The sequence below is a fragment of the Carex rostrata genome, chromosome 15 (genome assembly GCF_964058835.1).
Source record: "Carex rostrata chromosome 15, lpCarRost1.2, whole genome shotgun sequence".
Classification (NCBI taxonomy): domain Eukaryota; kingdom Viridiplantae; phylum Streptophyta; class Magnoliopsida; order Poales; family Cyperaceae; genus Carex; species Carex rostrata.
Window position 1 is genome coordinate 10,610,122 of NC_135932.1, and position 12,342 is coordinate 10,622,463.

A 12,342-nucleotide genomic window follows, 5' to 3' on the forward strand; every position below is an offset into this window, starting at 1 on the left:
TGCCCAATTATCTCGCCATCTGGAGACATTACTAGAGTGCTCCAAACAACTTCAATTGGAGTGTTGTATTAGGGTTGTAAATGTCCTGTTATTTTGCCAAGTTGACACACTACTAGAGTGCTCCAAACGGCTTTAATTGGATTGTTTAGGGTTGTAATTGCCATGTTATTTTGCCATATGGAGACACTACTAGAGTGCTCCAAACACCTTCAATTGGAGTGTTGTATTAGGGTTGTAAATGGCCTATTATCTAGCAATCTAGAGACACTACAAGAGTGCTCCAAACACCTTCAATTGGAGTGCTGTATTGGTGTTGTAAATGCCCTATTATCTTGCCATATAGAGACACTACTAGAGTGCTCCAAACACCATCCATTGGAGTGTGGTATTAGAGTTGTAAATGGCCTATTATCTTTCAATCTGGACACACAACAAGAGTGCTCCAAACAACTTCAATTTGGAGTGTTGTAAATGTACTATCATCTTGCCATATAGAGACACTACTTGAGTGCTCCAAACACCTTCAATTGGAGTGGGGTTGTAAATGCCCTATTATCTTGCCATATAAAGATACCACTAGAGTGCTCCAAACACCATCAATTGGAGTGTTGTATTAGGGTTGTAAATGCCCTATTGTCTCGCCATCTGGGGACACTACTAGAGTGCTCCAAACACCTTCAATTGGAGTGTTATATTAGGGTTGTAAAAGCCCCGTTATCTTGCCATATTGAGACACTACTAGAGTTCTCCAAACATTTTTAATTGGAGTGTTGTATTAGGGTTGTAAATGCCCTGTTATCTTGTCATATGGAGACCCTACTAGAGTGCTCCAGACACCTTCAATTGGAGTGTTGTATTTGGGTTGTAAATGACCTATTATATTGCAATCTAGACACACTACAAGAGTGCTCCAAACACCTTCAATTGGAGTGTTGTATTATAGTTGTAAAAGCCCTATTATCTTGCCATCTAAAGATACAAGTGCAGTGCTCCAAACACCTTCAATTGGTGTTGTAAATGTCCTACTATCTTGCCATATAGAGACACTACTAGAGTAGTCCAAACACCTTCAATTGTAGTGGGGTTGTAAATGCCCTATTATCTTGACATATAGAGACTACTAGAGTGCTCCAAACACCATCAATTGGAGTGTTGTATTAGAGTTGTAAACGCCCAATTATATCGCCATCTGTAGACACTACTAGATTGCTCCAAACACATTCATTTGGAGTGTTTTATTAGGGTTGTAAATGCCCAATTATCATGCCCTCTAGAGACATTACAAGAGTGCAGCAAACAGCTTCAATTGGATTGTTGTATTAGGGTTGTAAATGCCCAATTATCTCGCCATCTGGAGACACTACTAGAGTGCTCCAAACACCTTCAATTGGAGTGTTGTATTATGGTTGTAAATTGCCTATTATCTAACAATCTAGAGTCACTACAAGAGTGCTCCAAACACCATCAATAAGAGTGTTGTATTATAGTTGTAAATGCCCTATTATCTTGCCATCTAGAGATACTACTAGAGTGCTCCAAACAACTTCAATTGGTGTTGTAAATGTCCTATTATCTTGCCATATAGAGACACTACTAGACTAGTCCAAACACCTTCAATTGGAGTGGGGTTGTAAATGCCCTATTATCTTGCCATATAGATACACTACTAGAGTGCTCCAAACATCATCCATTGCAGTGTTGTATTCGAGTTGTAAATGCCCAATTATATCACCATCTGGAGACGCTACTAGTTTGCTCCAAACACCTTCATTTGGAGTGTTGTATTATAGTTGTAAATGCAATATTATCTTGCCATATAGAGACACGACAAGAGTGCTCCAAACACCTTCAATTGGAGTGTTGTATTGGGGTTGAAAATACCCTATTATCTTGCCATATAGTGGCAGTACTAGAGTTCTCCAAACACCTTCAATTGGAGTGTTGTACTAGGGTTGTAAATGCCTTGTTATCTTGCCATATGGAGACTACTAGAGTGCTCCAAGCACGTTCAATTGGAGTGTTGTATTAAAGTTGTAAATGCCCTATTATCTTGCCATCTAGAGATACTACTAGGGTGCTCCAAACAGCTTCAATTGGAGTGTTGTATTGGTGTTGTAAATGTACTATTATCTTGCCATATCTACTAGAGTGCTCTGAACACCTTCAATTGGAGTGGGGTTGTAAAAGCCGCATTATCTTGCCATATTGAGACACTACTAGAGTTGTCCAAACACCTTTAATTTGAGTGTTGTATTAGGGTTGTAAATGCCCTATTATTTTGCCATATGGAGACACTACTATAGTGTTCCAAACACCTTCAATTGGAGTGTTGTACTAGGGTTGTAAATGTGCTGTTATCTTGCCATATGGAGACACTACTAGAGTTCTCCAAACACCTTTAATTGGAGTGTTGTATTACAGTTGTAAATGCCATATTCTCTTGCCATCTAGAAATACTACTAGGGTGGTCCAAACGCCTTCAATTAGAGTGCTGTATTGGTGTTGTAAATGCCCTATTATCTTGCCATATAAAGACACTACTAGAGTGCTCCAAACACCATCAATTGGAGTGTGGTATTAGAGTTGTAAATGACCAATTATCTTTCAATCTGGAGACACAACAAGAGTGCTCCAAACAACTTCAATTTGGAGTGTTGTAATTGTGTTGTAAATGTACTATCATCTTGCCATATAGAGACACTACTTGAGTGCTCCAAACACTTTCAATTGGAGTGGGGTTGTAAATGCCCTATTATCTTGCCATATAAAGATACCACTAGGGTGCTCCAAACACCATCAATTGGAGTGTTGTATTAGGGCATCTACATCCCTGAAACTCTTGGAGTTTCTAAATAACTGTTAACTAATTTTTAGAAACTTTATCTCTGAAAGTTTATAAACCCTCACATCCCTGAAACTCAAAATTAGAGTTTCTTAATTGCCACATCAGCAAATAAATTACAAGAGAAAAGAATTTCAGCGAATTATTTGGCCACGTCAGAGTTTATAAACGGTTTCTTATTAAGAAACTTTGGAGCAAAGTTGCAAAATAAGAAACCCATCTGCATCCCTGAAACTGGTTTAGAAACTGCCACATCAGATTAGAAACTCAAAGAGTTTCAGGGATGTAGATGCTCTTAGGGTTTTAAATGCCCTATTGTCTCGCCATTTGGGGACACTACTAGAGTGCTCCAAACACCTTCAATTGGAGTGTTATATTAGGGTTGTAAAAGCCCTGTGATCTTGCCATATTGAGACCCTACTAGAGTGCTCCAAAAACCTTCAATTGGAGTGTTGTATTTGAGTTGTAAATGGTCTATTATATTGCAATCTAGACACACTACAAGAGTGCTCAAAACACCTTTAATTGGAGTGTTGTATTATAGTTGTAAAAGCCCTATTATCTTGCCATCTAAAGATACAAGTGCAGTGCTCCAAACAGCTTCAATTAGTGTTGTAAATGTCCTATTATCTTGCCATATAGAGACACTACTAGAGTAGTCCAAACACCTTTCTTTGGAGTGGGGTTGTAAATGCTCTATTATCTTGCCATATAGAGCACTACTAGAGTGCTCTAAACACCATCAATTGGAGTGTTGTATTAGAGTTGTAAATGACCAATTATATCGCCATCTGGAGACACTACTAGATTGCTCCAAACACATTCATTTGGAGTCTTCCATTAGGGTTGTAAATGCCCTATTATAATGCCATCTAGAGACATTACAAGAGTGCTCTAAACAACTTCAAATGGATTGTTGTATTAGGGTTGTACATGACCAATTATCTCGCCATCTGGAGACACTACTAGAGTGCTCCAAACACCTTCAATTGGAGTATTGTATTATGGTTGTAAATGTCCTATTATCTTACAATCTTGAGACACTACAAGTGTGCTCCAAACACCATCAATTGGGGTGTTGTATTATAGTTGTAAATGCCCTATTATATTGCCGCCTAGAGATACTACTAGAGTGCTCAAAACACCTTCAATTTGGAGTGTTGTATTGGTGTTGTAAATGTACATTTATCTTGCCATATAGAGACACTACTAGAGTGCTGCAAACACCTTCAATTGGAGTGGGGATATAAATGCCGTATTATGTTGCCATATAGAGACACTACTAAAGTGCTCCAAACACCATCAATTAGAGTGTTGTATTAGAGTTGTAAATGCCTAATTATCTCGCCATCTGGAGACACTGCTAGATTGCTCTAAATACATTCAATTGGAGTGTTGTAGTAGGGTTGTACATGCCCTATTATCATGCCATCTAGACATACTACAAGAGTGCTACAAACAACTCCAATTGGCGTATTGTATTAGGGTTGTAAATACCCTATTATATTGCCATATGGAGACACGACTAAAGTGCTCGAATCAGCTTCAATTGGATTGTTGTATTAGGGTTGTAAATGCCCAATTATTTCGCCATCAGGAGACACTACTAGGGCGCTACAAACACCTTCAATTTGAGTGTTGTATTATGGTTGTAAATATCATATTATCTTGCCATATAGACACACTAGTAGAGTGCTCCAAACACCTTCAATTGGACTGTTGTATTAGGGTTGTAAATGCCATATTATCTAGCCATATGGTGACACTACTAGAGTGCTCCAAACAGCTCCAATTCGATTGTTGTATAAGGGTTGTAAATGCCTAATTATCTCGTCATCTGGAGACACTACTAGAGTGCTACAAACACCTTCAATTGGAGTGTTGTATTAGGGTTGTAAATACCCTGTTATTTTGATATATTGAGACACTACTAGAGTGCTCCAAACAACTTTAATTAGAGTGTTGTATTAGGGTTGTAAATGCCCTGTTATCTTGCCATATGGAGACACTGCTAGAGTGCTCCAAACACGTTCAATTGGAGTGTTGTATTAGGGTCGTAAATGGTCTATTATCTTGTAATCTGGAGACAGTACTAGAGTGCTACAAACATCTTCAATTGGAGTGTTGTATTATAGTTGTAAATGCCTTATTATCTTGCCATCTAGAGATACTACTAGAGTGCTCCAAACACCTTCAATTGGAGTGGGGTTGTAAATGCCCTATTATCTTTCCATATAGATACACTACTAGAGTGCTCCAAACATCATCAATTGCAGTGTTGTATTCGAGTTGTAAATGCCCAATTATATCGCCATCTAGAGACACTATTAGATTGCTCCAAACACCTTCATTTGGAGTGTTGTATTGTAGTTGTAAATGCCCTATTATCTTGCTATCTATAGACACTACTAGAGTGCTCCAAACACGTTCAATTGGAGTCCTGTATTGGTATTGTAAATGTACTATTATCTTGCCATATAGAGGCACTACTAGAGTGCTCCAAACATGTTCCATTGGAGTGTTGTATTCGGGTTGCAAATGCCCTATTATCTTGCTATCTGGAGACACTACGAGAGTGCTCCAAACAGCTTCAATTGGACTGTTGTATTAGGGTTGTAAATGTCCAATTATCTTGTCATATATAGATACTACTAGAGTGCTCCATACACCTTCAATTGAAGTGTTGTATTAGGGTTGCAAATGACCTATTATCTAGCCATATAGAGACACTACTAGAGTTCTCTAAACACCTTTGATTGGAGTGTTATTTTAGCATTGTAAAATCCCCGTTATCTTGCCATATGAAGACAATACTAGGGTGCTCCAAAAACCTTCAATTGGAGTGTTGTATTAGGGTTGTAAAATGTCTATTATCTTGCAATCTGGAGACACTACAAGCATGCTCCAAACACCTTAAATTTGAGTGTTGTATTATAGTTGTAAATGCCTTATTATCTTGCCATCTAGAGATACTACTAGAGTGCTCCAAACACCTTCAATTGGTGAGCTGTATTGTTGTTGTAAATGCCCTATTATCTTGCCATATAGAGACACTACTAGAGTACTCCAAACACCTTCAATTGGAGTATGGTTGTAAATGTCCTATTATCTTGCTATATAAAGAGACACTACTAGAGTGCTCCAAACACCATCAATTAGAGTGGTGTATTAGAGTTGTAAATGCCCAATTATATCGTCATCTGGAGACACTAGAACATTGCACCAATCAACTTCAATTTGAGTGTTGTATTAGTGTTGTAAATGTCCAATTATCATGCCATATAGATCCACTACTAGACTGCTCCAAACAAGTTCCATTGGAGTGTTGTATTCGAGTTGCAAATGCCCTATTATCTTCCATATGGAGACACTACTAGAGTGCTCCGAACACCTTCATTTGGAGTATTGTATTTGGGTTGTAAATGCCCTGTTATCTTGCTATATTGAGACACTACTAGAGTGCTCCAAACACCTTTAATTGAAGTGTTGTATTAGGGTTGTAAATGTCTTATTATCCTGCCATATAGAGACACTACAAGAGTGCTCCAAACACCTTCAATTTGAGTGTTGTATTAGTGTTGTAAATGTCATATTATCATGCCATATAGAGACACTACTAGAGCGCTCCAAACTCGTTCCATTGGAGTGTTTTATTCGGGTTGCAAATGTCCTATTATCTTGCTATCTGGAGACACTACTAGAGTGCTCTAAACAGGTTCAATTGGAGTCTTGTATTAGGGTTGTAAATGCCCACTTGTCATATAGAGATACTACTAGAGTGCTCCACACACCTTCAATTGAAAGTGTTGTAGTAGGGTTGCAAATGCCCTATTATCTAACCATATAGAGACACTACTAGAGTGCTCCAAACACCTTCAGTTGGAGTGTTATATTAGGGTTGTAAATGGCATTTTATCTTGCAATCTGGAGACACTACTAGAGGGCTCAAAACACCTTCAATTGGTGTTGTATTAGGGTTGTAAATGGCATTTTATCTTTCAATCTGGAGACACTACAAGAGTGCTCCAAACACCTTCAATTGGAGTGTTGTATTTTAGTTGTAAATGCCCTATTATCTTGCCATCTCAAGATACTACTAGAGAGCTCCAAACACCTTCAATTGGAGTGTTGTATTGGGGTTGTAAATGTACTATTATCTTGCTATATAGAGACACTACTAGAGTGCTCGAAACACCTTCAATTGGAGTGGGGTTGTGAATGCCCTATTATCTTGCCATATGGAGACACTACTAGAGTGCTCCAAACACCATCAATTGGATTGTTGTATTAGGGTTTTAAATGCCCAATTATCTCGCCATCTGGAGACACTACTAGAGTGCTCCAAACACCTTCAATTTGAGTGTTCTATTAGGGTTGTACATACCCTATTATCATGCCATCTAGACACACTACAAGGGTACTCCAAAAAACTTCAATTGGAGTGTTGTATTTGGGTTGTAAATGCCCTATTATCTTGCCATATGGAGACACTACTAGAGCGCTCCAAACAGCTTCAATTGGATTGTTGTATTAGGGTTGTAAATGCCCAATTATCTCGCTATCTGGAGACACTACTAGAGTGCAACAAACACCTTTAATTGGAGTATTGTATTAGTGTTGTAAATGTAAGATTATCATGCCATATAGAGACACTACTAGAGTGCTCCAAACACGTTCCATTGGAGTGTTGTATTCGGGTTGCAAATGCCCTATTATCTTGCTATCTGGAGACACTACTAGAGTGCTCCAAACAGCTTCAATTGGACTGTTGTATTAGGGTTGTAAATGGCTGATTATCTTGTCATATAGAGATACTACTAGAGTGCTCCATACACCTTCAATTGAAGTGTTGTATTAGGGTTGCAAATGACCTATTATATAGCCATCTAGAGACACTACTAGAGTGCTCCAAACACCTTCAATTGGAGTGTTACATTAGGGATGTAGAAGCCCCGTTATCTTGCCGTATTGAGACACTACTAGAGTTCTCCAAACACTTTTAATTGGAGTGTTGTATTAGGGTTGTAAATGCCTTGTTATCTTGCCATATGGAGACACTACTAGAGTGCTCCAAACACTTTCAATTGGAGTGTTGTATTAGGGTTGTAAATGGTCTATTATATTGCAATCTAGAGACACTACAAGTGTGCTCCAAACACCTTCAATTGAAGTGTTGCATTTTAGGTGTAAATGCCCTATTATCTGGCTATCTAAAGATACTATTAGAGTGCTCCAAACACCTTCAATTGGAGTGGTGTTGTAGTTCTTACAGAAGATAGAAGAGAACAGTGCTTTCGAAAGCAACTGGTATGCTGATATATTGTTAAAAAATAGTGATTTCTATGTATCAGTGTATATAGGTGTATTTGGATTGTAGGGGCTTGTATCTTGATTCCCTTTCAGCTTCATTTCATCATGTATATATCGCCATCAAGGCTCGGATGGTTTAGGGTTAGCTGAGCCTATGCTGGCATGCATCAGCACCCTTGAATTTCATCAATTTGATTTCAATGTTCTGGATTTGAACTTGGCCTTCAAGGCATCACTTATAGGGGTTTAAACCAATGAGAATAAGCCATCTTGGCAGTCCATGGGGTGGTATATGCATAGCCCTTGATTTAAATCATTTAAAGGGCTGAGATTTGAAGATATAGGGTCATGCTTCTCCTCAGGCATGGGAGGGAAGATTCTTCTATTTTGTCTTGTTATTCAGGCACCAGGCTAGTTGTGTAGGAGGTTAACTAAGCATTAGTCACAGCAAATTTCGTTTTGGATGTACTATGCCCTTTCTTTTAGGTCCAGTGCCTGAATAACACTTTCAGTTTTGCAACAACTGTGAAATAATTTAATAATAATAATACTTATAGATTAAAATCGAAATATTACTAAGTTTCACAATCATCATTTAATTCTATAAATTTTATTACCATTAATTATTTCACTGTGCAAAACTCTCACTAAAATTATATAAATAATGCATTTAATGAAAATATATATATAAAAAAAATTGATACAGAGAATATTTATACAACTAATTGTATAAATTTGAAAAAAAAATCATTAATAATATCAGTACCTAAACCGTACTGGAATATCATCATTAAAAAAAATTACACATATATAAAAAAAAACGTACTTAAAACTTCCAAAAAAATATCATTAATAACTTCCAAAAAAAATTTCATTAAAATTATTTGGATTGAATAGCCACTGTTTTATAGTATGTATATATAATATAGAGAATCAAGAAAATAACAAGAAAGTAATTGTAGTATAGTGGTTAGAGTGTTTGGTTCTCATCCAAGAGATGTGGGTTTAAGCCCCAGTGGGAGGAATGTTTTTATTTTTCACGGTTCACAAGCAAGAAATGGACCAAGTTCATCTAGCCTTGAACCGATGCATTACTGTCAATGGAAGTATAAAAATGGTCCACACCAAATATCAACCATCCAATTCGAAAAAAGTGGTTCTTTGGACGGTTGTGATTCATTTGGACCAAAAAAATGTCCAACCCAGTTGTATAAGATCCGTAAAAAACTAAAGATGCATTGTTTTGCTTTGCATCTCCCATTTTCACTATACAAGATCACTGTTTTGCAATGCATCTTCAAAAAAATACATTTAAAAAAATCTCCAAAAACAGTGAATACAATTAAATACGTTTTTTTAAAATAAAATTCGTATTTAGATTGATCAAATTTACAAAAAAAATTGTAAATTAAATATGAAAATTAACCATGATACAGAAAAAAAAAATTTTGAAATTTTGTTTTTTATAATTTCAAATTATGCGTTTTTTCTGAAACATGAAATTAATCTTCGGAACAATTCGTGTTATTTATTAAAACCATAATACATGCTATAAAAGCTCTGATACCAATGTAAATTAACTGATAGAACTTACACTCCCGTTAATCTTCGTGCAGAAGCGGATCTTGCAAGCGTAGCAGTATCACTCATTCTGTAAGGAATCACAAGCCGAAGCCGGAAGTCCTGCGTTTTCCACAACCTAAGACCTTCAAGTATTAACAGAGTGCTTCTTGGTGATCTCTAATTCTCTCTATTTTGGCAGTCACTATTCATACATTTTTCTACTGACTAAATAAGAGAAAGAGATATGGATGATTTATATAAAACCAATGCACCTCTTCATAAAGGGTCAGCACCTCTTTATAACGGGTCACAGTTTTGTATTCGAGTTTCCCATAACGGGCGTACCATTCAATAAATCCAACATTTTTGAGTGGGTTGGGATGTCCAAGTAGAAAAACCACTGCCCTCTTTATTTATTTATTTATTAAAAACCATTCAAAGAAATACATCACTCACAGGTACTAAATGTAACTATCAGAGAGTCCCATGTAAACACAAATTTGGGACCACAGTGAACCTTTTACAGATTTACTCGAAGTATTTCAGTTTTGCTATATCATTCCATTTGCTTTGAGTTGGCGCCTCTTGCAAAAGGATTCTATCCGATCACACGCTTCGTTCAATAACTCGATGGGCACCCCGAAAAAAATCCTCACCCAATTCTTCAGCCCAAGAACAGAACCTGATATTAAAAGATTGATCATAAAATGTATATACCAGTGATACTGGTACACATTGGGACTAACCCAGGTGGCTCAGACCAAATTGAATACTAAACTGATAAACAAAACACACATGCCGCATAATAATAAAATTCACCCAATAAGAAAATCTGTTCAAGCCTATTTGTTTCAGATAGTAATTCGAAGTACCTGGAATGACCAAAATGGATTCTTCTTTGATCAACTCTGCTGCAAATTCCATGTCATCTCTGATGCCAGATAGAGCCTTTGTATTTATTTCCACCTATCCATTTTGTGATATTCAGAAAACCTTTTTGTAAAGGGACAATATTATACCATACTAGCAGTGGTGATAGTAGTATATATAATTATATATTTAGAGTGGTATACAATTATAACCAAACAAGGTTTTAGTTATTCTTCTTTATTCCTTTTTTTTTTTGAGATAATCCAATACATTACTATATGTATTATAACAATATGAAATACTATCTGACAAAAAAATCGTACCATCATGAACATAGAGCCTTGAGGCCTCGAAGGGCAATAGAGGGTTTAGGGTTTAGGGTTTTAGGGTTTAGGTTTTAGGTTTTAGGTTTTAGGGTTTTAGGGTTTAGGTTTTAGGTTTTAGGTTTTAGGGTTTTAGGGTTTAGGGTTTAGGGTTTAGGGTTTAGGGTTTAGGGTTTAGGGTTTAGGGTTTAGGGTTTAGGTTTTAGGGTTTTAGGTTTTAGGTTTTAGGTTTTAGGGTTTAGGGTTTAGGGTTTAGGGTTTAGGGTTTAGGGTTTAGGGTTTAGGGTTTAGGGTTTAGGGTTTAGGGTTTAGGGTTTAGGGTTTAGGGTTTTTAGGGTTTTTAGGGTTTAGGGTTTAGGGTTTAGGGTTTAGGGTTTAGGGTTTAGGGTTTAGGGTTTAGGGTTTAGGGTTTAGGGTTTAGGGTTTAGGGTTTAGGGTTTAGGGTTTAGGGTTTAGGGTTTAGGGTTTAGGGTTTAGGGTTTAGGGTTTAGGGTTTAGGGTTTAGGGTTTAGGGTTTAGGGTTTAGGGTTTAGGGTTTAGGGTTTAGGGTTTAGGGTTTAGGGTTTAGGGTTTAGGGTTTAGGGTTTAGGGTTTAGGGTTTAGGGTTTAGGGTTTAGGGTTTAGGGTTTAGGGTTTAGGGTTTAGGGTTTAGGGTTTAGGGTTTAGGGTTTAGGGTTTAGGGTTTAGGGTTTAGGGTTTAGGGTTTAGGGTTTAGGGTTTAGGGTTTAGGGTTTAGGGTTTAGGGTTTAGGGTTTAGGGTTTAGGGTTTAGGGTTTAGGGTTTAGGGTTTAGGGTTTAGGGTTTAGGGTTTAGGGTTTAGGGTTTAGGGTTTAGGGTTTAGGGTTTAGGGTTTAGGGTTTAGGGTTTAGGGTTTAGGGTTTAGGGTTTAGGGTTTAGGGTTTAGGGTTTAGGGTTTAGGGTTTAGGGTTTAGGGTTTAGGGTTTAGGGTTTAGGGTTTAGGGTTTAGGGTTTAGGGTTTAGGGTTTAGGGTTTAGGGTTTAGGGTTTAGGGTTTAGGGTTTAGGGTTTAGGGTTTAGGGTTTAGGGTTTAGGGTTTAGGGTTTAGGGTTTAGGGTTTAGGGTTTAGGGTTTAGGGTTTAGGGTTTAGGGTTTAGGGTTTAGGGTTTAGGGTTTAGGGTTTAGGGTTTAGGGTTTAGGGTTTAGGGTTTAGGGTTTAGGGTTTAGGGTTTAGGGTTTAGGGTTTAGGGTTTAGGGTTTAGGGTTTAGGGTTTAGGGTTTAGGGTTTAGGGTTTAGGGTTTAGGGTTTAGGGTTTAGGGTTTAGGGTTTAGGGTTTAGGGTTTAGGGTTTAGGGTTTAGGGTTTAGGGTTTAGGGTTTAGGGTTTAGGGTTTAGGGTTTAGGGTTTAGGGTTTAGGGTTTAGGGTTTAGGGTTTAGGGTTTAGGGTTTAGGGTTTAGGGTTTAGGGTTTAGGGTTT

General features: G+C 37.4%; 1 long non-coding RNA gene across 1 annotated transcript; it reads right to left on the reverse strand.

The window, feature by feature from the left end:
- Positions 1–10,090: 10,090 nt before the first annotated feature.
- Positions 10,091–10,950, reverse strand: LOC144566399 (uncharacterized). Its single transcript, XR_013515183.1, has 3 exons — positions 10,909–10,950; positions 10,588–10,681; positions 10,091–10,397 (listed from the first exon to the last, which is right to left on the reverse strand). It is a non-coding gene; the product is annotated as an uncharacterized LOC144566399 (long non-coding RNA).
- Between the last annotated feature and the right edge of the window lie 1,392 nt (positions 10,951–12,342).